Genomic DNA, 26,562 nt, shown 5'->3' on the forward strand with positions numbered 1-26,562 from the left:
ATTCATTTAACCATTTTTCTACTCTTGATAAATATTTAGATTTTTCATAATTTTATTTTTTTTGAGGTGGAGTCTCACTCTGTCACCCAGGCTGGAGTGCGGTGGCATGATCTCGGCTCGCTGCAACCTCTGCCTCTTGAGTTCAAGCGATTCTCCTGCTTCAGCCTCCTGAGTAGCTGGGACTACAGATGCGTGCCACCACACCCGGCTAATTTTTTGTATTTTTAGTAGAGACAGGGTTTCACCATGTTAACCAGGATGGTCTCGATCTCTTGACCTCATGATCTGCCCACCTCGGCCTCCCAAAGTGCTGGATTACAGGCTTGAGCCACCGCGCCCGGCCGATTGTTCATAATTTTAATCTAATTTCTTTAAGAAAACTCCTTAGATGTGGAGTTACTGGTTCAGAGGGCAAGAATATTTCTTTAGGAAAATGGACTTATGCTGTTGTATTAGGGCTTTATAATCATAATCTATTTTTATTCATTTATTTATTTTGAGATGGAATCTCGCTCTGTCATCCAGGCTGGAGTGCAGTGGCACAATCTCGGCTCACTGCAACCTCTGTCTCCTGGGTTCAAGTGATTCTCCTGTCTCAGCCTCCCGACTAACTGGGATTACAGGAACCCACCACCATGCCCGGGTAACTTTTGTATTTTTAGTAGAGTCAGGCTTTCACTGTGCTGATCAGGCTGGTCTCAAACTCCTGACCTCAAGTGATCCACCCACTTCGGCCTTCCAAAGTGCTGAGATTACAGGCATGAGCCACCGCACCCAGCCTACAATCCATTTTAAATATCCAGGGCCCTTTCACATAGTATCATCTGATTGTTGAACGAATGAGCGAATGAAGCTGAGTCATTGCAACCCCGGCATTTAACAAGGCAACTGACCAATAGGAAGTATTTAACAAATGTTCCTAAAATGAATGAAGGAAGGAGTAAATGCTGAACGAAACATGAAAAAAGTAGTTGTCCATGGCTGGGATATGTCAGGAGCCTACTCTAGAATATAATTCACTTTCCCCCCATTGCAAGCAGCCAAGCCCACTTACCTACAACTACTTCCCAAAGTGAGGGTTAATGTCGTACTCACTCTTGGTAAGGTATCAGGAAATTAATTGCTCTGTTTCTCAAGACCTTTTCTGTGCAATAATAATTAAAAAAAAACTCCATCCACCACAGCAATTATCTATAATTACTAATGAAAACAGGTGTCTTAAATGCCTTTTCACATTGAGACATGAATGGTTCATTATCATAGCAGGCTACTATCAATATGCAATTTTCAGTGGGATGTTGAGATCAAACATAATGTGGAAGATAGCAGGGGCACACAAAGGAAACAGGGGCTTCCTGGATGCTACCCATTAGAAGAAATTTGCCAGAGGGGCAGAGGTTGACAAGCATTAAATAAGAAGCAGAGAGCTTCTTGGGGATGCAGAATATTGCGTGGCTGAAAGAGGTATAAAATATCAGCGTAGAGGAGGTAAAAATCTCTTATTCCAAAATCTTTTTCATGGAGTGAAATGAGCTCAATCAAGCCATTGTCTCTGATCTCAGTTTTTGTATCTGTTGAGAATCAAAAGGAAAGCCTAAATTTATTAGGCTACAGAAATCCTTTTGTATAAAAGATATAGAGTTGTCATGGGGAAGTCACCGAAAAAATGTAAAAATGGGTTAGCATCGTGTCTGGTATGTGCCCAGAGGTCAAGATGATTCAATTCTCCTATTTCTCCCTTAAAGGTCTCTTTAGCTCCCAATTTTTGTGAACTTGTGATAATAAAGGTGGACCAGGTATTAACAGGTAGCTAAGTACTGTGGAAGTTAGAACTCTACACTTTTTTCCCTACACTTCCTGTTGCAATGCGTACTGGGAGACTTGTGAGCGGATGCAAGAGCAACTTCTGAACTTGGCCAGGATGGCTCAAGACAGAGGCTCAGCCGGGCGCAATGGCTCATGCCTGTAATCCCAGCACTTTGGGAGGCTGAGGTGGGTGGATTACTTGAGGTCAGGAGTTCGAGACCAGCCCGGCCAACATGGTGAAACCCCATCTCTACTAAAAGTACAAAAATTAGCCTGGCGTGGTGGCGGGTGCCTGTAATTTCAGCTACTCGGAAGGCTGAGGCAGGAGAATCGCTTGAACCTGGGAGGGGGAGGGGGAGGTGAGCCAAGACCACACCATTGCACTCCAGTCTGGGCAACGAGAGTGAAACTCCATCTCAAAATAAATAAATAAATAAATAAATAAATAAATAAGACAAAGGACAAAATAAGACAAAGGCCCCATGTGTTCAGGGAATGAGCACATTTATTTTGGGTCATTGCAGACTCTGCATCTTAGTTTTAGCTGGAAATGGTGAGATGTGATCAATATTTCCTCTAATTTTGTTTCTCAGGGATACCGTATTATAGTTCAGAAGATGCAGCATGTAGTATTCATCCTACTGACAATACAGCCAGTAAAATGTCCCCCTGAACTTTGTGATTTCCACTACATGCAAGGAGCTGTTGTGCTATCCTAACGCTCTTCTGCTCTTAGCTTCCATGACCTCATGCATTTGAGGAATATCACATAGTCCCTCTCTCTCCTGAGAAATTCACAATGGAAATTGACATATTAATGCAATGAGAGTCCTACGGCAGAGAAACACGATTAACACGCAACTCCTTTAATATGAAAGAACACTTTACATTCCACCAAACCAGTGTTCTGCAGAGCATGTTTTAAGAAACATTGGTTTACAGCTTTTTTTTTTTAATTTTTATTTTTTGGTTTCCCTATCGAGTTTTCAGTTCTTGTGCATTTCTATGAGTATATTCATAAGAAATGGAGCCACGGAGGGAAATTTGTTGTAGCTGCATCCAACAGTCTGGTGTGGATTTAGCCTCTCTTCTCCGTAGCCCGTGAGTCTGACAGGTTTCCAATCATAGAATCCTTCTTCTGCCTCCATCGCAAGGTTGCTAGATAAAAAAATTAAGACACCCAGTTGAATTGTAATTTCGTATAAGGAATGACTCTTTTTTTTTTTTTTTTTTTTTTTTTGAGACAGAGTCTTGCTCTGTCACCCAGGCTGGAGTGCAGCGGCATGATCTAGGCTCACTGTAACCTCAGCCTCCTGGGTTCAAGAGATTCTCCAGCCTCAGCTTCCCAAGCAGTTGGGACTACAGGTGCCTGCCACCACGCCCATCTAATTTTTGTATTTTTAGTGGAGATGGGGTTTCACTGTGTTGGCCAGGCTGGTCTCGAGCTCTTGACCTCAGGTGATCTGCCTGCCTTAGCCTCCCAAAGTGCTGGGATTACAGGCATGAGCCACCGTGCCCGGCCAGGAATGAATCATTTTTTAGTCCATACTTACACTGTGTTTTCGTTTACTAAGCCACTGTATCATTACGGTGGATGTGCACTCCAAGGCTGGCCAGTCATAGAACCCAATTTCTCTGATTCATAATACCTGTTCCAGAGGTTTCTGTCCTACTCAAGCTGGGTTAATCAGACAATTTCCCCTGCAATTCCTGATTAGGTGCTGGAAGGAAAAAGGATTTACTTTTCATATCACAAAGCCGCAAGACTGTTAGTCAGTGACTGAGGACAACCATCTTCCCCTCAATGTGGAGAGAAGTTGTCCCTGGAAGGTGAGGACGAGGCCGTCGCCTACAGAGAAGCAAACCAGGAGTTAAAAAGAGACAGAGCTCTCACAGTCTCAATGATGCCCCTGGATCCAGTCCTGCCTAAAACTAGTCCTATCTTTAATTTGCCAGCTCTACCAGCCAATACAGCTGTCTTTTGCTTCTTTTTTTTCTTAAGCTAATTTGAATTGCAACCAATATGGAAACATTATCTGGCACCTCTTTTCTGCTGTCACATTCCTACACATAATTTAACACTTATTTACCATCTACTCTATTCCAGGGCTTGTGCAACCAATTCCCCTAGTCCATCACCTGGCACATAGGGCCACCCAGGTCACTACCTTGACCTGCATGGCACCGCAGACTCATGGAGCCAGCACTTCCTCCGGGGGCCCTTCCACCCTCAGCTCCCCACATCTCGCCATTCTGAAGTCTGGATCTGAGCAGAGTCCTGAAGGATCAGCACGCTTTGGCACAAACCCCAAGTAAAAGTAGCAGAAGTGATTTTGCTGTAAACCCTCTCCCTCCTGATAGCTATCAATGGAACATGGAGAGGTTCCTGCCCACAGCTTGTTTCTCACTTAGAATGCTTCACAGTGGAGTAGCTCTTTGACAACAGCACGGGAATGAAGTTACGAGAATCTCTCTGGGGTATTGTAATGGATGCGGGGCCAAGTCTTCCTAGTTGGAGGTGCTGCAAGTTATGTAAGAAATGCCGAGTGCCTTGTGGGAGGAGGCCACTGATTCTCTCAAAGATAGTCACTGGAAAAAGCCAAACGCTTCAAATATTCTGGGACTAATAACTGCCAAAGGGTTCATTGAGTGCACATTTCTGTCCCTAGTGTACATATGATATTCAAAAAGATGTTAAGGCCAGGCACGGCCGCCCATGCTTTTAATCCCAGCACTTTGGAGGCTGGCTGAGGCGGGCAGTTCACCTGAGGTCAGGAGTTCAAGACCAGCCTGGCCAACATGGTGAAAACCCATCTCTACTAAAAATACAAAAATTAGCCATGCGTGGTGTTGGGCACCTGTGATCCCAGCTACTCGGGAGGCTGAGGAAGGAGAGTCGCTTGAACCCCGGAGGTGGAGGTTGCAGTGAGCCGAGATTGTGCCACTGCGCTCCAGCCTGGGTGACAGAGACCCTGTCTCAAAAAAAAAAAAAGTTGTTAAGAATAAATAACACGGAAACAGTGTTTTTGTTCTGGGACTGACATGGCCCTGACATAGCCTTTTCTCTCCTCCTTCTTGCTTTTTTTTTTCCCCCTAATTTAGTGCATTTGGACAGATCTTCTCTTTTTTCATGTATCTTATGAACCAACTGTTATGAATTATCTGTGAGCTATTTTTGTGGATGAGGATTAGGAGTTTTTCACCTCTGTATCCCTAGAACCTAGCATGGAACCGGGAGCGATAACATTTGTACAGCAATAAATTCTTTAAAACAACAATTTCTCAAATCTCTGTTCCTGCATTGGAAGTTCGTTGGAGGTGTCTGGCCTCATACGTGTATATAGTGTGGAAAACTATTGTTTCTTGGTATTCATTCCCCTCTCCCGTCTTTCTACCATCCCTGAATTTTGATAGAAGATTCTTCAGGTGCTGATACCAATATTTAGCTCCATGATTAGAACGTGTGATCCTGCTCAGCCAATCAGCAGCTTACACCTTCCTGGCTATGGTGATTGGTTCCAGGGTAACCACATGACTTAAGCCAGTCCAATTACAGTGAATCTCAGGTGAGAATCTCCAGGTGGGAATGCTGGACCATAGAAGCTCTTTTCTTCTGAATGCTGTGTTGGGTAGATACTAAGCCTTAGACTCCTGCACACGGTTTGCTAGTGAGAGAAGCCAAATCGAGCTAAGAGATTTGCAGAAAAGCAGAGCTGCAAAACTGCTACCCCAATGTATTTTCAATCCACATTTGAAATTCACTCTAATTCTGGACTTCTCTGTTGCACAAGTCAATGAATTCTCTCGTTTATTTTAAAGAAAGTTTGTTTATCTTTTCATCACTTGGAACATGAAGTTTTGACTGATACACAGAGTTCCTCTTTATTCCCCATTAACCTTTTCCTGAGAGAGCTACTGCTGAATATTAAGTCAATCTTTCCAGTTGATGTGATTGATTTTAGCTGAAGGTGCAGTCTGCCTTTTCATCTTCTAGGAATATCCCCTACCTTTTCTGTAATCCAGCCTGTCAGCGTTTATTGAACACCTACTCTGTTCTAAGCCCTGAGCCAGATGCTCTGAGACATCCCAATAATAACGAAGATCATGTCTGTAAGGTGCTGGAAATATAGTAAAATGCAATGGCCTAAGAAATCCATGCTCAGCTGGATGTGGTAGCTCATGCCTGCAATCCCAACACTTTGGGAGGCCGAGGTGGGAGGCTTGCTTGAGACGAGGAGTTTAAGACCAGCCTGGGAAACACAGAGAGACCCTGTCTCTAGAAAATACATACTTACTTATATATATATAATTAGCCAGGCATGGTGTAACATGCCTATAATCCTAGCTATTTGGGAGACTGAGGTGGGAGGATGACCTAAGCCCAGGAGTTTGAGGCTGCAATGAGCTATGATTGTGCCACTGCACTCCATTCTGGGTGACAGAGCGAGAATGTCTCTGAAAAAAAAAAAAGAAATAGAAAAAAACAGAAAAAAGAAAAAAAAATCCATGCTTGCTTTGACCCCAGTTTGCTGTGTGATCTTGGGCTAATCACTACCCCTCTCTGGGCTTTAGCTTCCCATCTACAAAATGAGGGCAGTGGTTGACAGTTCTCTAGAATCCTTTATAGCATTCACATCCCACATCTCTGTGTGCAAATAATTTAAATAAACTCGATACTGTGTCTGGTCAAAATAGATATCTTCGGGCTTATTTATGTCACCAAAATTTGTTAAGAGTGTATATATTCTAGGAGCTAGAGAGAAAGTGGTGAACAAAACCGAACAACACCTGCTTTCTTGGAGCTTACATTGTGGTAGGGAAGGCAAATAATAATTATCTTTGTAAACTATAAATTGATCTTCATTATTCCCAGACTCTGTATTTGTGAATTTGCTTACTTGCTAAAATTTATTTGTAACCCCCGAATCAATACTCTTGGCACTTTCACAATCATTCACAGACATGTGCAGAGCCCTGAAAAATGTTAATCAGGTGACGAAAACATTCCTAGCTTAGGGGAAACAGGGCAACACTCTGCCATCTTGTTTCAGCTGTCATACGATAAACAAATATCTTTTTTTGTAGTCTATTTAGTGCTATATTTGTCACATTTGTGTGCTTTTTCTTGGTGACTTTGCTGTTTAAAACTGTTCCCCAAATAAATTGTGGAAGTGCTACCTTGTGTTCCAAAGGCTGTGACGTGCCTGAAGAAGGACATACATGTGTTGGATAAGTGTTGCTCAGGAATGTGTTATTGTACTGTTGACTGTGAGCTCAGTGTTAGTGAATCAGTATATGTTACATAAGATGCCTTTAAACACAAATATACAAAAAACAAGGTTATGCATTGATTGACTGACAAAAATGTTGTGGTCAGAGGCTCACAGGAACCCAACCCTGTATTTCTTTTAGGAGCCATGGCTCGGGATTGGCTAATTGGGAGTTGGTGGTGACTTTACTGAAAATAACAAGAAGTGACTATGTACAATGTCACTTTCTTGTTATTGATAAATAAGCCTGAAACTATCTATTTTGACCAGACATAGCATCAAGCTTACTTACATTATTTGCACCCGGAGATGTGGGATGTGAATGCTAGAGAGGATTTTAGAGAATTGTCAACCACTGCCCTCATTCTGTAGATGGGAATCTAAAACCCAGAGAGAGATAGTGATTAGCCCAAGATCACACAGCAAACTGGGGGCAAAGCAAGCATGGATTTGGTAAGAGCTGTAGAAAAATGCAAATCATGGAAGCAGAAAAGGAAGTTTATATTTTATTATTTTCAACTTTTAGTTTAATTTTATTTTGTCTCTGTCGCCCAGGCTAGAGCGCAGCGGCACAGTTATAGCTCACTACAGCCTTCAATTACTAATATCAGGTGATCGGAAGTCTATGGTTTAAAAGGATGTCAGAAAAGTGTGTCCATGCAGAGGAAAGGGCAAAAATGAAAACTCTGTGGTGGGAGTGTGTTTTCATGTTTGAGGAGCTGCCTGAGGCTGCGGTGGCTGGAGAGGACTGAGCCAGGGGAACAGTGGGAGGAGATGAGATTGATGAGATGGTGAATCTTGAATGACAGACCTGCACACTCACATTCACCTCCTTCCTGGGTAGAGGTTGCTGGGAGTTTGAGAGGCTCTTTCTTGTTGCAAAAGTCCTTGAACTTGAGCAGTAAATTATCCTCAAAGTTCCATTAGCGCACCTTGGCGTGGTTCTCTCCTCAGATGCCCTGTGCCATGTTCCTCCTGAGAAGTGGCTATAAATAACCTGAGATTCTGCTCCCATCAGGGAAACAGTGCCTGGAGTTGTCTCCCGGACACATCAATAACCACCCTCTTCTCGCCCCCAAATTACTCTTGTTATGAGGCAGCTTTGCCACGGGTGTCTTCTAATTATCATTTAATCTCAGCACTCAAATATCTTGTTATTCACCAGGCTGAGCTTCTCCTTAGTGATGTCAAAGGGACATTGGGTTTGGTTGAAATTCCAGGCAAATACCTTTTTCAGACAAATGCATTGCATGGGAATTTGTAGATTGTATTTTTGGTCTAATTATCTGAATTCATCTTTATGATGGATACTTGATTATATATAATTTGGGCAAATTTTGTGCAAAATCTCAGATTCAAGTAGAATGCAAGAGATTTGAATTCAAGTTTTTCCACCTCCTTAGGGGAAAGGAAGGAAGAGGGAATTAACACTTGTTGAAGAATATTCTGTTTATTCACGTATTCTTCATTCATTATTTCAATATTTATTGAACACTTACTATATGCCAGGCACTGTTTTAAGTGCTGGGAATAGACTAGAGTACCAAATGGTACACTCCCAAGAAGGTTACAGTCACCCCTCAGTGCTGGAGGGGATTGATTCCAGGACCCCAGGAGATATCAAAATCCACAAATGCTCTAGTCCTTTATATAAAATGACACTGTCTTTGCATGTAAACTATGTATATTCCATATACTTTAAATCATCTCTAGATTACTTATAAAACCTAATACAATGTAAATGCTACACAAGTCCTTTTATACTGTATTTTAAAAATTTGTATTATTTTTTGTTGTTATATTCTTGTTTTTATTTTTTATTTTTCAGAATATTTTTGATCTGTGATTGGTTGAATCTGAGGAGGGAGAACCCACAGATATGGAGGCCTGATTGTTTGTTTATTTATTTTATTTTATTTTATTTTTTATTTTTTTGAGACAGAGTCTCACTCTGTCGCCCAGGCTGGAGTGCAATGGCGCGATCTAGGCTCACTGCAAGCACTGCCTCCTGGGTTCACGCCATGCTCGTGCCTCAGCCTCCCTAGTAGCTGGGATTACAGGCGGCCGCCACCACACCCGGCTAATTTCTTGTATTTTGTTTAGTAGAGACAGTGTTTCGCCGTGTTAGCCAGGATGGTCTCGATCTCCTGACCTCATGATCCGCCCACCTCGACCTCCCAAGCTGATTGTTTATTAATCAATTAAGTGAAAAGTGGAATGATACACTAGTTAAGGCATGGAACTCTGGAGTCAGACTGTGTTCAAATTCCAACCAACCCTGGCGCCTACTAGTTGTATGAACTTGGGAAAGTCATTTAACCTTCCTGTGCCTCAGTTTCATCTGTTAAATGGGAAATAATAAAAATACCCGAGTCACCACTTATTTAGCAGAATGACTTAATATTTAACATGTTTAGTACAAAACTGATTGATGGTGTTTGGTGAGAGAAATAAATAAACACAAGTCCTGAAGGAGGAATTGAGGGAGATCTGAAAGGGTGGAATGGGAAACTGGCTTTGTCTGGTTAGGCTAAGTGCTTTGCATAGCTTGTCTCATCTATATCTGTATAATCTCACGTCCGACGATATTTTCTCTCTTTTGTTTTTCCTAACAAATGAGGAAACTGAGAGCCAGCAGTGTAAGGTTGTTTGCCGCTGAGCATATAGAGTAAGAGCTAAGTAGCAGAGTGAGGAACTGACCCTAGATAAGATTTGATTCCCAAAGTCCTACCTCCCCAGGCCAAACTGCACTGCAGGGCTGACAGATGGATAGTTATTTTACCTGTAAATACAAAATACCTTTCCCCTTCCCTCCATCTAAGTAACATGGGACAAAGGGCTGCAGGAAGAGAACAAGGGAGTATTAGTCTAGTGGGTGGCCTTAAAGCTCAGTGGGGCCAGTACTCACTTTTTGCCCCACTGTGACAAATGGCCACAATATGTTTGCTTGCACTTTGGGTGGAGTGGGGAACTTGCCACCTCCCCAGGCAGTCCATCTTATTTGCAGACCTCTGGGTTTGTCTGAGATGCTTGTTGTACAAGTTCTCTCTCTTGCTCATTTTTAAACCAACTTGATTGCTTGTTCATTCAAAATTGTTTCTTCTCATGTAAACCCCATGTATCCTTGTTTTCCTGGTATATAAAGGAACTGCCGAATGTTCTCAAATTTAGTTGGAAGAATGTGCTCTCTTTCCTCTTTTTTTTGGAAAGCTCTGAGGGAAGGTATACCATCTTTATTCATTATCAAAAAACGCTTCTATATGGAAGTCAGGATTAATGTTTATAAGCCCAGAAAAAATGTTGCGTTCATGATACAGAAAAAATGTTGTGTTCATGATACAGTTTTGTACAGGTAGATTACTTTGGGGATAATAATAGTTAAAATTTATGAAGTGCTTATGATAACCAAGCACTGTACTAACAGTCTACATAGTTTATTTGCTCATTTAATTCTCCCAACAACCCTAAAGACTTTGTTTATCTCTGACTAGTAGATTTGGAAATTAGGGCTGAGATAAGTCAGGTTCCTGGTCTTAGTTAATACTAATTTTATACCAGAAATCTGATGTTTGAAGTTAATAGTCCAACTCAAGTTGCCTTGAATGCCAGAAGGGATTTATTGATTTGGGTAAATGAATATTCCACAAGGAGATATGGCCTCAAATGGGATTTAATCCAAGGCACAAGGATGTTTCCCATCTCTTCTCTCCACCTTCTTCTTTTCTTCCTCACCCTAAGAGTAATGCCCCTCATGATTCAAAATGGCTGCCAGGAGCTTGCAGGAGTCCTTTGTATTTCCCACATCTTCTTTTAGGTGCAACCTGGGGCATTAAGAAAACAAATGGGCTGGGCACGGTGTCTCTTTGGGAGGCCGAAGCAGGTGGATCACCTGAGGTCAGGAGTTCGAGACCAGCCTGACCAACATGGTGAAACCACGTCTCTGCTAAAAATACAAAAATTAGCTAGGTGTGGTGGCACACGCCTATAATCCCAGCTACTCGGTAGGCTGAGACAGGAGAATTGCTTGAACCTGGGAAGCAGAGGTTGCAGTGAGACAAGATTGAGCCACTGCACTCCAGCCTCTGTCAAAAAAAGAAAGAAAAGAAAGAAAACGAAAAAAAAGGAAACAAATGTGAGAGCTCTTGTGTCACAGAGATTTTACTGTGATTTCTTTCATTAATTTATAATAGAGTATTTATAGCCAAAATAAATACGGACTTATAGCATATAGGTCCTCTGTTTCCTTATCCCCATGCTGTTCCCTGTAGTTATCTCAGGTAGGCATGAAAAATGTTTTTTTAATCTTTAGCAAATAGATCTCCTATCTCATTGGCTCACATTTTATTAGGTTTGAACCAATCAGAATGGCTTCCTGAAGTATGTGGCTTGGTTTAAGCCAATCAGAGCCCACCCCTGGAGGTGAGGAAGAGACTCTGTATGTAAGAGGCAGAAGATGCCCAGCCAAAACCTGTGCTTTTTATTACCAAGAGGAAAAAGGAATAGATGCTAGTTATTTTTTTCATACTTTTTACTTCCCCCCCAAAATAGAATAAACATATTCTCCTAGAACACTCAAAGTTGTGGTCTTGCGCTATTTTAGAGGACATGGTGCATGCTAGATTTTAATAGGATTTTATTTGTAATCCTTTACAGCCATGACTGGTTTATTTTGGGTCACAATGAGATGAGGATCATCATCTGGTTTGGATTCTGATGTTTCTGGGCCTCCCCAGTTGGAAGATTTTATGCAGCCCCTGTAATAGTGGAAAATATGCTCAATTGTAAGGAGTTAATTGGCACTAACTAAAGCACAGTGAACAATTTGGTGGTGATTCACAGGGAAAGGATGGTTAAGGTTTAACAATGAAGCCACAAGAAATTTTCTTTAGAATTCAGTTGCACGATTTTTTTTTTTTAAAGTAGCAACTCAGTTATTCAAAATCGTTGTGCCTGGCTCACAAGCCAGGAAATGCTCAAATGAAGGCATGTGTTTTGGTTCTGGAGTTCCAATCTAATCTTTTCTCTCTGCTATGGTAGTGGTGTTTTAGACCTGGTGAGCACTTAGGCTTTAAGTCACATGGACACAAGATCGAATCGCTGCTCTACCTTTTTGGTAGGTGGGTCTCTGTCCTCTCACCTGTAAAATGGAAGTGGTTAGTGGTAGCTACTGCAGAGAATTGTGGTAAAACTTAAAACGGATCATGTAAAGCACAGTGCCTAGCGTAGAGTGAGATAGAGCGTTCAATAGTAGTTGCTAACATTGGAAGTGGTAATAGAAGATGGTGGAAAAATATGTGTCATCTTAGTCAAGTAATCTACCCTCTCGATGCCTCAGTTTCTTTACTTATTGAATGGGGAAATGAATAGTCCTACTTTATGGAGTTGCTGGGAAGAGCAAGTGAATAAAAACACATCATTCAATGCTTGGCACACAGCAGGTGTTCAGAAAGCAGGTTGTGGTCCAGTGGTTCTCAGTCAGGGGTGATTTTGTCCCCCAGGGGTCATTTGGCAATGTCTGGAGACATTTTTTGTTGTCACAACGAATGGAGGGTGCCACTGGCATCTAGAGTGTAGAGGCCAGCAATGTGGCTCAATATCCCACAGTGCACAGAACAGGCTGCACAACAAAGGATTATCTGGCCCCATAGATCAATAGCGCCTGAGGTTGAGAAACTCTGATACAGTCAACAGCCTGAGCATGGTCATCTTTTGCTCCTTTTGTGGCTTTTGTAACTTCTGCTTCCCACAGAGAATTGCTCCCTTGGGACAGAGGCCAATTATTAGAAGTGAAGAGAGCTAGCCTGGCCTCATGAAGTGGGTCTGGCTATTCTCACTTAAAAAAAAAAAAACTGTTTAAAAATACGACTTAAAAAAAAATCTCATTATTCTAAAGCACCCAAGGCTCCACCACCCCCTGGGCTAGTCTTTTCAAAGCCAACCTGGGTTTAAATAGCAGCCTCATCCGTTGTGACCTTGAGCAAGTTGTTACTGTTTTTATCCTCACTTTACTCAACTGCGAAATGGCGATATTAATACATTTACCCCCAGGGTTGTTTGCGGGGATGAAAAGAGTTAAGGTAACAAAAGCACTTGCCATAAAGCCCGACGCCATAGAAGGTGCATGAAGACCACTGCCATGTCTTGGTGGTTGCTGCCTCTGAAATGGAATCGTGACACCTGCCCTTCCCACCTAGGTAGAAGCTTAAAAATACAAACGGAACGTAGATAGGAAGGCATTTCCTCCAAGGTCAAAAGAAATCACGAATGGAAGGATGTGGTTAATATTAATTCTTGGGCTGATGAGGAACCACCAGGGAGACTCCCTCTGGTGAGGATTTCATGAATTTCAGGAGAGCAGATCCAGCTCCCTGCAGAGCCTGAGCTCCTCGCTCTTGGTTTCTCTGAAGAGATTAACACCAGACCTCTCATTCTGGAGAAGCCTGCATCTTATTTTCCGACTACTTCATTTATTCCACTACAGGTGATTTTCTATTTTCTAGCACAAAAAAGCACAAAGCTGAAGCAAAATGCATTCCCAACTCTTTACCAATTTTTTTTTTTTTTTTTCAGATGAAGTCTCGCTCTGTTACCCAGGCTGGAGTGCAGTAGCGAGATCTCGGCTCACTGCAACTTCCGCCTCCGGGCTTCAAGCATTTCTCCTGCCTCAGCCTCCCCGGTAGCTAGGACTACAGGCACCTGCCACCAGGCCTGGCTAGTTTTTGTGTTTTCAGTAGAGACGGGGTTTCACCATGCTGCCCAGGCTGGTCTTGAACTACTGACCTTGTCATCTGCCCACCTCGGCCTCCCAAAGTGCTGGGATTACAGGCGTGAGCCACCACACCCAGCTTCAGCTCTGATATTAACACTTCCTTGTAAACACGATCTAAAATACTTCCCACTTCTACAGTAATTTCCTAACAGATTACCCTGTTTTATTGTCTTCATAACCTGTAATGGTTAATTTTATGTGTCAACTTGACTGACCTAAGGGGTGTCCAGATAGCTGGCAAAAAATTATTACTATTAGAGTTTTTTTTTCTTAAATATAAAAGCAACCTATTCGTTTTCTGAAAGATCTTATACTTACACTCTAGACTTTGCACAAACCATGACGAATATATTTTTTGTTTGTTTTTAATTGTACATATTTATGGGGTACAGTGTGCTGTTTCAATACCTGTATACATTGTGCAATGAATAAATCAGGGTATTTACCATATCCATCACCTAATACATTTATCATTTCTTATATAAAATACTGTTAACCATAGTCATCCTACTGTGCAATAGCACACCAGAACCTTTTCCTCTTATCTAACTTTGTACCCATTGACCTACATCTCCCCATTTCCCTAACCTCCTACACTCCCAGTCTCTGGCAACAATTATTTTACTTTCTACTTGTAAGAGATCAGCATTTTAAGATTCTACATATGAGAGAGATTGTGTGGTATTGGTCTTTCTGTGCCTGGCTTATTTCACTTAACATAATGACCTCCAGATTCATCCACATTGCTGCAAATGACAGGAATTTTCTCTCTTTTTTATGTGGCCAAATAGTATTTTATTGCCTAAATGTACTATATGTTCTTTATCCATTCATTCATTGTTGGACACAGGTTGATTCTTTATCTTGGCTTTTGTGAAAAGTGTTGCAATTAACATGGGAGTAAAAAAAAAAAAAAAAAAGAAAACCACAAAAAACTGAAAAACTAAGAGCAAGAGCTTTGGAGTCTGTCAGAATGGGGTACAGATTCTGGTTGTACTATGAATGAACTGGTACTTTCCCCTTCTGAGGCTAAGGTTTTCTTATCAATAAGATATATAGATAAACATACATATATTACATATATCTAGATATATAGATCAGATACATATTATTATGTATATTTCATACTGCACCATGCTATTGATTGAGTTAAATAAGATAATATGCTTAGTCAGGTAGTAGGTACTTAGCAGATGCTCAAAGAGGTGTTAAGTGTTAAGCCAGAATTTGCAATGGAGACTGCCTGACTCTAAATCTCATACCTTTTACACTTAACACTTTCATGTCCATGGGGTTGCTACTTCCTCCCTGTAAAATTCTAGGCACGTCACTTCCCCTTCTGGGTTTCTATTTGTTCAGCTGCACAAGGAGCCCGAAAATTTTAAGCCTAGCCCTGCAATTCTCTGAGCAAGAGTTACCCAGAAAAAGAGCTAGATATTTGAAATATGTTTCATCCTTAATCGGGAGGGCTTTCTAGGTGACTGTCAGGGAGCATTGTCAGGGGTGTAGACGCCATGGATGCCTTTGGGAAGGAAGGGTCGATGCTACTCAGAGGTGAGCATTATCTGTGGGCTCTGCAGCAGCATTTGGGAGGCGAGGAAGCATGTGCAATTGTTTTGGTACAAGCTTTGCCTGAGGTGTTTGTATTCCTGGGCTTCTGGGGCCACAGTGCCATGAACACTTGAGCATCACTGGTGGGAACAGCATTGGGAGTGTGCAGAGTGATGCCCCTGGGAGGTAACAAAATCACAGTGCTCAAGATCAAGGACTCCGGGGTCAAATCCCAGTTTTATGCTGGGTGGTCTTGGTCAGGTTGTTTACCTTCCTTGGACCTCAGTTTACTGGACCATAAAATGGATATCATAATGAACTGACATCATAGTTCATAGTTTCGTGCAGATAACTGAATTAAATGCAGTCATTCAAATATTTCTTCAAGGTCTTCTACGTGTCAGTTACTCTTCAAGTGTAAATACAATGTCCCCCCTTCAAGAGCCCTCCCATGACCACTGTATTGAAAATAAACACACCTCTCTGTTGTTACAGTTTATATAATGACCATCTAATATTGCACCACATTGTACTGTATATAATTATCTTATTTTCTCTGCATCCCACACCCTATCTACCTTTAGGCATAAGAACGCTTTCAAGGAGGCCAGAGACCTCACCTGTCTTGTTCTCTGCTGTATCTCCAGCATCTTGCACAGCACCTGGCAGAGTGTAGGTGCTCAAAAAATATTTGCGGAATGAATAAAGGGAGAAAACATTGGAAATCAGTATGCTGCAGTAAAAATGGCAAAGGCAAGCTCTGGAATCAGACAGACAAGGTTAAAATCACTATCGGAGTTGCTAAGCTGGTAGGGTGTAAACCCAATACTGTCGATGGCCATTGATTCCGTTCGAACCTGCCTGTCAATAAAGCCAACCTATGGGGTGAAAGTGACAGAGACGCTCTCAGTTGATGCTGCTCAAGCCCCAAAACCTCCATCCCTGACGTTGGAATAATTCTTGAATTTTCATTTCGTCAGTCAATGAATACAGCAAATCTCCCTATTGAGTTCAGTTGCTTATTTTGATTTAAGTAAGTTAACTTACACCACTTGTAGTCCAAAGAGGCTGGATTGAAACACATGTGCATTTTGCTGTCCCTGGGAAATAGGGGTGAGGCAACAGAACAGAAAGGATAGCTCATTCAGCATAGAGTATTCAGCATGCTTATTTTTTGTGAGTCCCACAATCACACTTCAACTCAGCACTGATTGAAAACACAGCTGTGAGCTTGATCTATCCCTGCTCTGCCCTCTAGGGGCTGTGTGATTTTGAGTGACTCACTTACCCTGTCTGAGCCTTAGCTCCTCACCTATACAACGAACACGATGTTATCTGTCCTATAGGAGCTTTCTGATGATTCCATGTCAGGATGGTTGTGAAAGTTCAGTGCCTGGTGCATGGCAAGTCCTCATCCCCTTGCACCTAGGCAATCATCTCATGTTATAGTTTTCTGGGACTGCTGTGACAAGTGACCACAAGCTCAGTGGCTTAAGACAACAGAAATATATTATCCCACAGTTCTGGAGGCCAGAAGTCAGAAAACAAGGCATCAGCAGGGCCACGCTGCCTCTGAAGGCTCAAGGGCAGAATTCTTGCCTCCTCCAGCTTCTGGGGGCTCCAGGTGTCCCTTGGCTTATGGCAGCATCACTCCAACCTCTGCCCCCGTCTTCACATGGCTCTTTTTCGTGTGTGTCTTTATTTGTCTCTTATGAGGATATCCATTGGGCTTAGGGTCCAAAATCCAATATGATCTCGCCTCACTCTTTACCTTAATCATGCTAGCAAAGACCCTATTTTCAAACAACGACATATTCTGAGGTCCTGGATGGACATAAATTTGAGGGGCAACATTTGACCCAGTATACCCCATGAATGAAAAGTCCTGCCATCATGTCGAATATCCTCTTATCGTTTATTCTGTGAGTTTATTATCCTCTCTGAGCGACTGATCTGCTCACATGGATGAGTTCCCATGAATCATACTCACTCTTTAGAGGACTCTCCCTTTTCAACAAGAGTTGAGTTCATGGGTGATTCAGCCCTCCACAACCTTGCAAAGGAGATTCTGTCCCCCAAAACCCCACCTTTGAGTGTGTTCATAGAAACAACACAGTAGTTAGAATCAGATATTTCATGCATTTTAACTGTGTGCTCTTTTCTTAGAAGAGTCAGTTAAATGTTGAGGTCTTCAATTCTTTGCACTCTAAAATGGAGATTCTGATAATAAATTCTGGCTGACCAAACAAGATTGTAAAGAGGACCAAATGCTTCATAAATGGTTTGTAGACTGCAACAAAACTTTGTAAACTGTTAAGGCTGGGTTCAGGCAAAGGCGGGGGTGCATATTTTGTGGGTCTATATATGGATTTCTTGGCTCTCACACAGTTTTTAAATATCTTAATTTAAAATTCTTTAGGCTGGGTTCCCATTCTCCAACTCATCATGTACTACATTACTCTGTTTTTCTCATTCACCTTTTTGCTTGGATTCTGGAGCCACTACTGTTTATGGCCCCTGGAGAAGAAACTGTCTTGTCTGGGACGAATAACCTTTACTCTTTGAGCATCATCACCAGAACCTGCACCCAACAGCACGAAGTGGCTCCTGCTTCTGCTCCAGCCAGGAGGGGAAACACAGATGCAAAGTTACAATATAGAAAAATAACACACAGCTTGTCGCCACTGAGTTCCCCATTGATTTTGCTTCCCAAAGATTCCTGAGGAATCTGGACACCCGGGTAGAAGGTCTGTTTAGAAGCCACAAGTGATTGATGCCAACGAATACGTTCAGGGCTACTGTCCTCCTTTGGTCAGCCTGCATTTTAGTGGTTGGGGATGAAAGCCACAGCGTTGGAAAGAGACAGCAAATGAGATGGTGAGAACCTGGTAAGAGCAGAAGATAGTGAGGAAATATACTTTAACAAAAATGGGTATAGCAGTAATAAGTATTAATGATCACCTACTTGAACCAGGCACTGTGATTGACACTTTACTTGCATTTTTCTCACTTAATGCTCACTATGGGAGCATCATTACCCTAAATTTAAGGATGAGGAATGTCTTACTTTGGGTTCCCCAAACTTGGGTTCAGAAGAAAATCCTAAGATAAGGATTCAAGTCAGGTATTTTAGAGATGATCCCAGGAAAAATCAGTAGGGGAGTGGAGAATGAGACAGTAAAGAAGAGGCAGAAATAAAGAGTATATTTTAAAACTCATTGCAATTGAGAGCACCTGAAGCTTAATTCCACTGGGAAAATTTCTGAGAAACAGTGTAGGCCCTAAACCTCAGAGCTATCCCTGTGATGGGAAAGAGAGCTGGGGTATTTATATATCAACTCACGATAGTCCTTGGCTGAGGGCTGCACTTCTAGCCTGCCAAATGGGTGGACAAATTGCTTTGGTGCCAAAGAAAGTCCTCAGGCATTGAATTTGGAGTTGCAAATTAGGTTGGTCTGCATTGAAGTTATAAGAGTGAGGGAATACGAGGGAGCACCAAGAATGTCTGCTATAAGGAGGTTTATGTGTGTGTGTGTGTGTGTGTGTGTGTGTATATGCATGTATGCACATGCATATGTCTGTATACATACACACAGTGTGTATACGTATACACTGGACACGAGTTGAAAGGATTTAAGCGCTGGACTGAAAGTAAGACTGTTGCTTTTGGAGTCTTTGTCATGAAGGCAGACATATGCACATGTATGTTGATCACAGTATTCTATTCACCATAGTAAAGACATGGAATCCACCTGAAATGTCCATCAACAGTGGACTGGATAAAGAAAATATGGTACATATACACCATGGAATACTATGCAACCATAAGAAAGAGTAGGATCATGTTGTTTGCAGCAACATGGATGAAGTTGGTGGCCATTATCCTAAGCGAATTAACACAAGAACAGAAAACCAAACACGGCATGTTCTCATTTATAAGTGCCCAAACACTGAGTACACATGGACAAAAAGAAGTGAATGATAGACACCAGGGCCATCTTGAGGGTGGAAGGTGGGAGGAGGATGAGGATTCAAAAACAGTCTATTGGGTTCCATGCTTATTACCTGGGTGACAAAATAATCTGTACACCAAACCCCTGTGATATGCGATTTACCCATGTAGATTGCACACGTACCCCTTGAACCTAAAATAAAAGTTGGAAAGTCAAATCAAAGCAAATCATGATTTTATTCAAAATAATAGCAAAAAGTATTAGATTAAAAGCCCTTAAATTTCCGGTGAGACTTATCACATGACATGCTAACATCAACAGAATGTATTGGTTAGGGCCAAGCATAGTGGTTCACACCTGTAATCCTAGAACTTTGGGAGGGCCAAAGCAGGAGGCTTGCTTGAGGCCAGGAGTTCAAGACCAGCTTGGAAAACACAGTGAGATCCTGTCTTTATATATATATATATATATATATATATAAAATTTAGCCGGGTGTGGTGGTACACACCTGTGGTCCCAGCTACTTGGGAGGCTGAGGTAAGAGGATCTTTTGAGCTTGGGAGGTCAAGGCTACAGTGAGCTGTGATCATGCCACTGCACTCCAGGCTGGGTGCCAGAGTGAGACTCTTATTTCAAAAAAACAGAAAAATACTGCATTTGTTGCTGGACCTTATCCTCACTAGATAATCTCTTCTGACCCTCATCATGATGCCAAAGACCTCAGGGAACACTGGGACTCACTCATGTTCCGAACGGGCCCCTCGAGTGATCACCTTCCAATCGTCAAAGTTCTGGCTTTGCAATTAACTCATTGAAGGCATTCTGTTTCTCAATATGAATCTACATCCTTTTCTTATCATCTCTTTACATATTTCTCATCCAATAATGTTTTTTTAATCCAAAAAAGATTGTGTTATTAAAGTTTTGTGTGGAGCTGTGATTGCCATTCTTGGAACTGAAGATGCAATCAAGGGGAGAGAATTGATGCCTCATAATTCAATGAATGGATGTGCTTCTGTGGTAATTTCTTCAGTAATTACTTGTGTAAACTATGTGTTTCTGTAATTGAAATGCTACAGTGTGGGGCAATTTATCAAAATCCATAATTTATTACAGCTTTTTCATCTTGTTCCTTGGTTTCTCTGCTTGTCCTCATTAGAATGTTGCCTCCTCACCAACACTTCAGTCCATCGTAACCATTTAGACTAGGAAGCAAAAACAGACATCGCCTTTGGGAAAAAGGTTCTGATGAACTTAGTTGAAAGTTTAAAATCCATTTTCCACAGGACACAATTGTTATTTTTCTTTGCTGTATGTATTTTATGACAAGCTCGAAGATGTGATTTATGAAATGGCTTTGAAGAGATTGTCTACTTCAAGTGTTTGGATAATAATACCATTTTTCTTTTACTGTTACCAAGTATTCTGTATGTCTCATGTTTATAAAAGCCCGAGAAAAGAGGCAGGGACTAGAAAGTGTATTTTACCAGCAGAGGACACGCAATTACAGAGCAATTTGAGAGAAAACATGTCTCCTGACCTGAGCTATTGCTTTGAGGCCATGGGATCATGAGAGGGGACAGCTTTTTAGTCCCATTCCAAGCCCCTGCTAAAGCCACCCCAGTAAATTCAGGAGCTGTCCTTGGTTTTCACTACTCTTTCTAGTAGATGACAGAAAACAAGCAAAGCAGTTTGTGGTGTTTGAAGAACCCTAAACTCAAAAACAATTGAAAGAAAGTTTAGAGAAACTTCAACAGTCTAACATATTTTTAAAACAAAATTTACTTATTTTATCATCATCAAAATTAAACACAAAAAAGATGAAAAAAGTAGAAAACACCATTTTTCTCCTCTGTCCAAAAGATAATTTACTATTGGTAAAATATTTTGACATAGTTTCTTTTAGTATTTTTTCTCTGCATAATTTTTATGTTACTTAATATTGTTTCATATTGCATAACTTTAAAATTTCCCCATGGCATTCAACATAATCAGAAACATAGGTTTAAAGTTTTCTTGAGGTTTCTGAGATATAATTTACATATGGCACAATTCATCCTTTTTGGCGCATAGTTCTGTGAATTTTGACAAACGTGTACCATAATCAAGATACAGAATAGTCCCATGGCCGCCAAAATTTCCCTCGTAAACCTTTGTGATTAACTCTCGTCTTCATCCTCAGTGCCTGGTAACCACGAATCTTTCTTCTGTTCCTCTAGGAATACATCAGTTAATGACTGCATAATACCACAATAAGTAGTTACACCATAATTTTCCAAATCATTACACCCCTATAAAATATTTCGTTTATTCTAATTTTTTTCTTTTTAAAATTTTTTTCTTTTTCTTTTTTTTTTGAGGTGAAGTTTCATTCTTGTCACCTAGGCTGGAGTGCAATGGTGTGATCTCGCCTCACTGCAACCTCCGCCTCCCAAGTTTAAGCGATTCTTCTGCCTCAGCCTTCCGAGCAGCCGGGATTACAGGCACCTGCCACCATGCCTGGCTAATTTTTGTATTTTTAATAGAGATGGGGTTTCACCGTGTTGGCCAGGCTGGTCTTCAACTCCTGACCTCAAGTGATTTGCCCCCCCTAGGCCTCCCAAAGTGCTGGGATTACAGGCATGAGCCACCACACCTGGCCCTTAAATTATTTTTTCTAGTATAAATTATAATACGTTAAACATTTTTATGCATATAAGTTTTCCAGGATTTTAGGTCATTACCTGATTAAGAGATTCCAGTAGTGGAGCTGGTATGGCAGACTTATGAAACATGTTAAACTTGACTCAAGAACCAGACACCAAATTAAGATCCTTGATGCTGAAAGTCCAGAGAAACTAGTAGAGGAGAAAGACTGTGGAATTTGGAGTAGCAGGACAACATTAGTGTTGGATCCCAGCATTTCTGATCATGCCACTATTCTGTTTAGCCATTAATAACTTCTCAATGACCTCTGAAAAGATGTAACTGTTTGACAGTTAAAATCTTTTATTATCTATGTCTATTTCCACCTCCACATCCTGATCTCTATCTGTAGCTATATCTATGGTATATTCTATGTGCCTTGTGCTTGCACATGGTGCAAGCTTCTCTCACGGTTCCTGTCTTTGTACATTTTTGTTCTTCTTTCTGAAACACCTTCTTCCCCTTCCAGTGTCTTCTTCTTTGCTAGTCGCTTTAATCATTCCGCAATGCCGAGATGTGCTGGGTGCCCTCGCTTTGTGTGTTCACAGTTCTTTATGCTTATGTCTATGTTAGGGCTCACTTGTTTGTTCTTATACTCCACAATGATATATTGAGAGTCTACAATGTTCTGGGTACCATAGACATGGCAGCCAATGAGAGAGATAAAATTCCTGTCAAAGGAGAAATGCCATTCTCACTGGGGAGGAGAGGATGCTGCAGCGGAGATCTAAATAATGGAAAGAAGTAGCCACCGGGATATGCAGAGGAAAAGTTATTTAGGCAGATAGAAAAACAAACGCAGGCCAGGTGCGGTGGCTTACACCTGTAATCTCAGCACTTTGGGAGTCCGAGACCGGCGGATCACAAGGTCAGGAATTCGAGACCAGCCTGGCCAACATAGTGAAACCCTGTCTCTGCTAAAAATACAAAAATTACCTGGGTGTGGTGGCACGCGCCTGTAGTCCCAGCTACTCGGGAGGCTGAGGCAGGAGATTTGCTTGATCCTGGGAAGCAGAGGTTGCAGTGAGCCGAGACTGCACCATTGAACTCCAGCCTAGGTGACAGAGTGAGACTTCGTTTCAAAAAAAAATAAATAAAAATAAAAATAAAATAAAAAAAATGCAAAGTCCCTGAAGGATGAAAGTTCTTGGCCTATTGGAGGAACAGTACAAAGGCTCAGTGCCTGGGGTCTGGTGAGTAAGAAGAAAAGTTATAGGAAGTGAAGCTGTAGTTAGCAGATCCAGAGTATTTTAGGTCTTGCAGGCCGTGAACCAGAGTGGGCATTTTATTGCAAATATGATGGAACAGTTAGAGCTTTTTGATTAAGAGAGTTGTAAGATATAATTTGTGTCCTAAGAACATTATTCTGGCTTCTGGGTGCAGCAGAGGGGAAATTATGGAATAAAGACTACCAAGAAGGAGGCCAGGACAGCCTCATGGGCATGAAACAACAGGGGGCCTAGACTGGGGGCAGCAAACTTTTTCTGCAAGGAGCCAAACAGTAAGAATTTTAGACTTTGTGAGCCAAATGGTTTCTGTCACAACCACTCAATCCTGCCATTATAGTGTAAACACAGCTGTCGAGAATAAGTAAATGAACGAGGGTGATTGTTTTCCAAGAGCAGGTTGCTGGCTGGCTTTGGCTCAAGGAGCACAGTTTGTGGGTCCTTGGCTTAGGCTGTAAGAGTTATAATGAAGGGAGTAATAAGTGGCCAGATTGAGCATATATTTTGGACATGGAGTGGGTTTTCTCAGAGAAATCAAGATTGCTATTTTTGACCTAAGAAATTTAAGATGCTCATCAGATGTCTACATGAAGATTTTGACTTAGGAATTGGAGAGTTGAGTGGGAAGCAGAATTTTATTTATTTATTTTTTAAGATGGAGTTTCACTCTGTTACCCAGGCTGCAGTGCAGTGGCACAATCTCTGCCCTCTGCAACCTCTGCCTCCTGAGTTCAACCAATTCTCCTGCCTCAGCCTCCAGAGTAGCTGGGATTACAGGCGCGCACAACCATACTGAGCTAATTTTTGTATTTTCAGTAGAGAGGGGGGTTTTACCACGTTGGTCAGGCTGATTTCAAACTCCTGACCTCAAGTGATCCACCTGCCTCGGCCTCTGAAAGTGCTGGGATTACAAACAGGAGCCACTGCGCCCGGCCGGGAAGCAGAATATTGTGGAAAGGTTGGCAAGCAATATTAGTTCTGGGATCATCAACATATAGGTGATATTAAAATAATAAGAATAGATGTGGTCATCTAGGGAAAGATTTTAGAAGGCAAAGATAAGCGGAGAGGAGAAAGGAAAGGAAAAGAGAAGAGGGGAGAAGACAGGTCAGGCTAATGACTACACCTTGGAACATTTCAGCACTTAGAGGTTGATATATGAGGAAGATCCAGCAAAAAAGACTGAAGGAGAGTTCCCCTGAAGAAGACTGTGGCATCTTTAAAGTCAGGGGCACAGCGTTTTCACACAGGGAGATGTGGTCAAATGTGTCAAAGATTGCTGACAATTCTTGTAAGAAGAGGACTGAAAATTAATAATTAATTTTGGCAACTTGGAAGTTATTAGCCATCTTGATAAGAATAGATTCTGTGGGCCAGATGTGGTGGCTCACGCCTGTAATCCCAGCACTTTGGGAGGCTGAGGCGGGTGGATCACGAGGTCAGAAGGTTGAGACCATTCTGGCTAACACGGTGAAACCCTGTCTCTACCAAAAATACAAAAAATTAGCAGGGCGCCATGGCAGGCGCCTGTAGTCCTAGCTACTCAGGAGGCTGAGGCAGGAGAATGGCGTGAATCCGGGAGGCAGAGTTTGCAGTGAGGCGAGATCACGCCACTGCACTCCAGCCTGGGCAATAGAGCGAGACTCTGTCTCAAAAAAATGAAAAAATTGAAAGTTACTGTAGCATGTATGTAGACTTACAGAAATAATCCACAAAGAGGGGGAAATTGATGCAGAAGAGATGGGCGACAATTGAAGCAGTGAAATCCTTGAAGAAGAAGGGGCTTTGCATAAGTGGAGGGGTTGGCCTTAGACAGTCCAGCCAATGCAACAGGGAAGGTCACAATTAGTCCCCACAGAGGCTTGTGTATTTGGGGGTGAGGGTGGGGTGATGAAGAGGTCCTTATACAAGAGGATGGTCATCAATTTTCTAAGGATTGGAGAAGCATTGGAGGTAGGGAGAGAAGACACCAAATAGTCATCTTGGAAAAATAGAAAGGCAAACTTTCTGGGGAAACAGCAGAACTTTTCAGCAGGACTGTGGTCATAAGGGTAAGGAGAGGCCAGGAAGCTTAGTGTATGTTTTCTCCAATCATTCTGAGCTACCTAGGCTTCAGGCACAGAATGGCTGAAGTACTGGGTTTAATCTAGACGTGGCTTGCCTGGGGAAACAAAACGGAGAGGAGATAAGAGCGTTAAAGGTGTCCCCAAGTAAGATGATATAGTGCTTGACTCTGAATCTAAACTGTGTGGGGAAGAAAGTAACAGCAGACAAGAGATGATGAGTAATGAGGTAGTCATGGGGGACCATGGATTAGATGTCTCATTGGTGGAGAAGAATGATCAGATGAAGGGGCCTCACAAGGGTGAGCGGGAAAAATAAGAGGGTGTAATTGGAGAATGAAATGTTTAGGTTTGAGATCTTGGATCTGAGGCACTCAAATTCCTACAGAGTAATGAGGTAAGTAAGGGGCTGAGGTGGGGCAGAAAATCAGACTTTTGGAGGTAGGGGGCAAAAGGCCTGAGAAGCGAGGGGATTGGATGGATAATTTATGTGGATATTAGAGTCACGAGGATGGAAGACAGGAATAGCAGTGGACAGGAAGGCAGTGATCCAGGTGCTGGAATCTTCAGGGAATGAAAGAGTGAGTGCCTGGGAGATCAGCAGAAGACTCTGAAAGCAGGATTGTGGATGGTGAAGGTTTGGCATGGCCTTGCAAGAAACTGAAATGTTGGAAGCAGGAAGGAAAAGAAATTGTCAAGAGGCAGCCAAGTGAAGCAAAGCGGACACTTTCCCAACTTTTGGCACATGAGGTAAAAGCAATAACTGCTCTCAGAGGATAGTCATATTTTAGTTAGCATACACACACACACACACACACACACACACACACACACACACACACACACACACACACCCCTAGTGTTATTCCATTATACTGGCAAGAAAACTGAGGCTTAGCGAGATTAGGCAACCTGCCCACAGCCACAGGGCAGCAGCTTGGATTCAAGCCCAGGTCAGTCTGAGTCTGGAACTTCTGCTCTGGTTTGGTGTGATTCGTGGCTCTCAACACCATGCTCCATTCAGTTTTGCCAAAGTTTACTTCCTCCAGCTGTGTTTCCTCTGCTCTTATCCCTGTATCCCCCTCTTTCCAAGGTTATCACCTGAGGTTACCCAGAAGCCTGTGGACATTTGCAGCCTGATCCAGGGCTGAGCTTGTCCCAGAATCCTTGAATTTGTTCTTGGGGGTTAACAACCTATACAGGGGATTCACTTCTCCTCCATCCCATTTTCTATTCAGA

The 26,562-nt window shown here is 42.1% G+C and overlaps 1 long non-coding RNA gene across 1 annotated transcript in view; it reads right to left on the minus strand.

Moving 5' to 3' along the window:
* Positions 1–2,321: 2,321 nt before the first annotated feature.
* The window catches only part of LOC115831245, a 186,760-nt gene continuing 162,519 nt past the window's right edge, over positions 2,322–26,562 (minus strand). The window contains exon 3 of the long non-coding RNA XR_004026773.1: positions 2,322–2,964. This is a non-coding gene — a long non-coding RNA (uncharacterized LOC115831245). The remainder of the gene's footprint in view (positions 2,965–26,562) is intronic.

Source organism: Nomascus leucogenys, chromosome 18 (assembly GCF_006542625.1).
Source record: "Nomascus leucogenys isolate Asia chromosome 18, Asia_NLE_v1, whole genome shotgun sequence".
NCBI classification, from domain to species: domain Eukaryota; kingdom Metazoa; phylum Chordata; class Mammalia; order Primates; family Hylobatidae; genus Nomascus; species Nomascus leucogenys.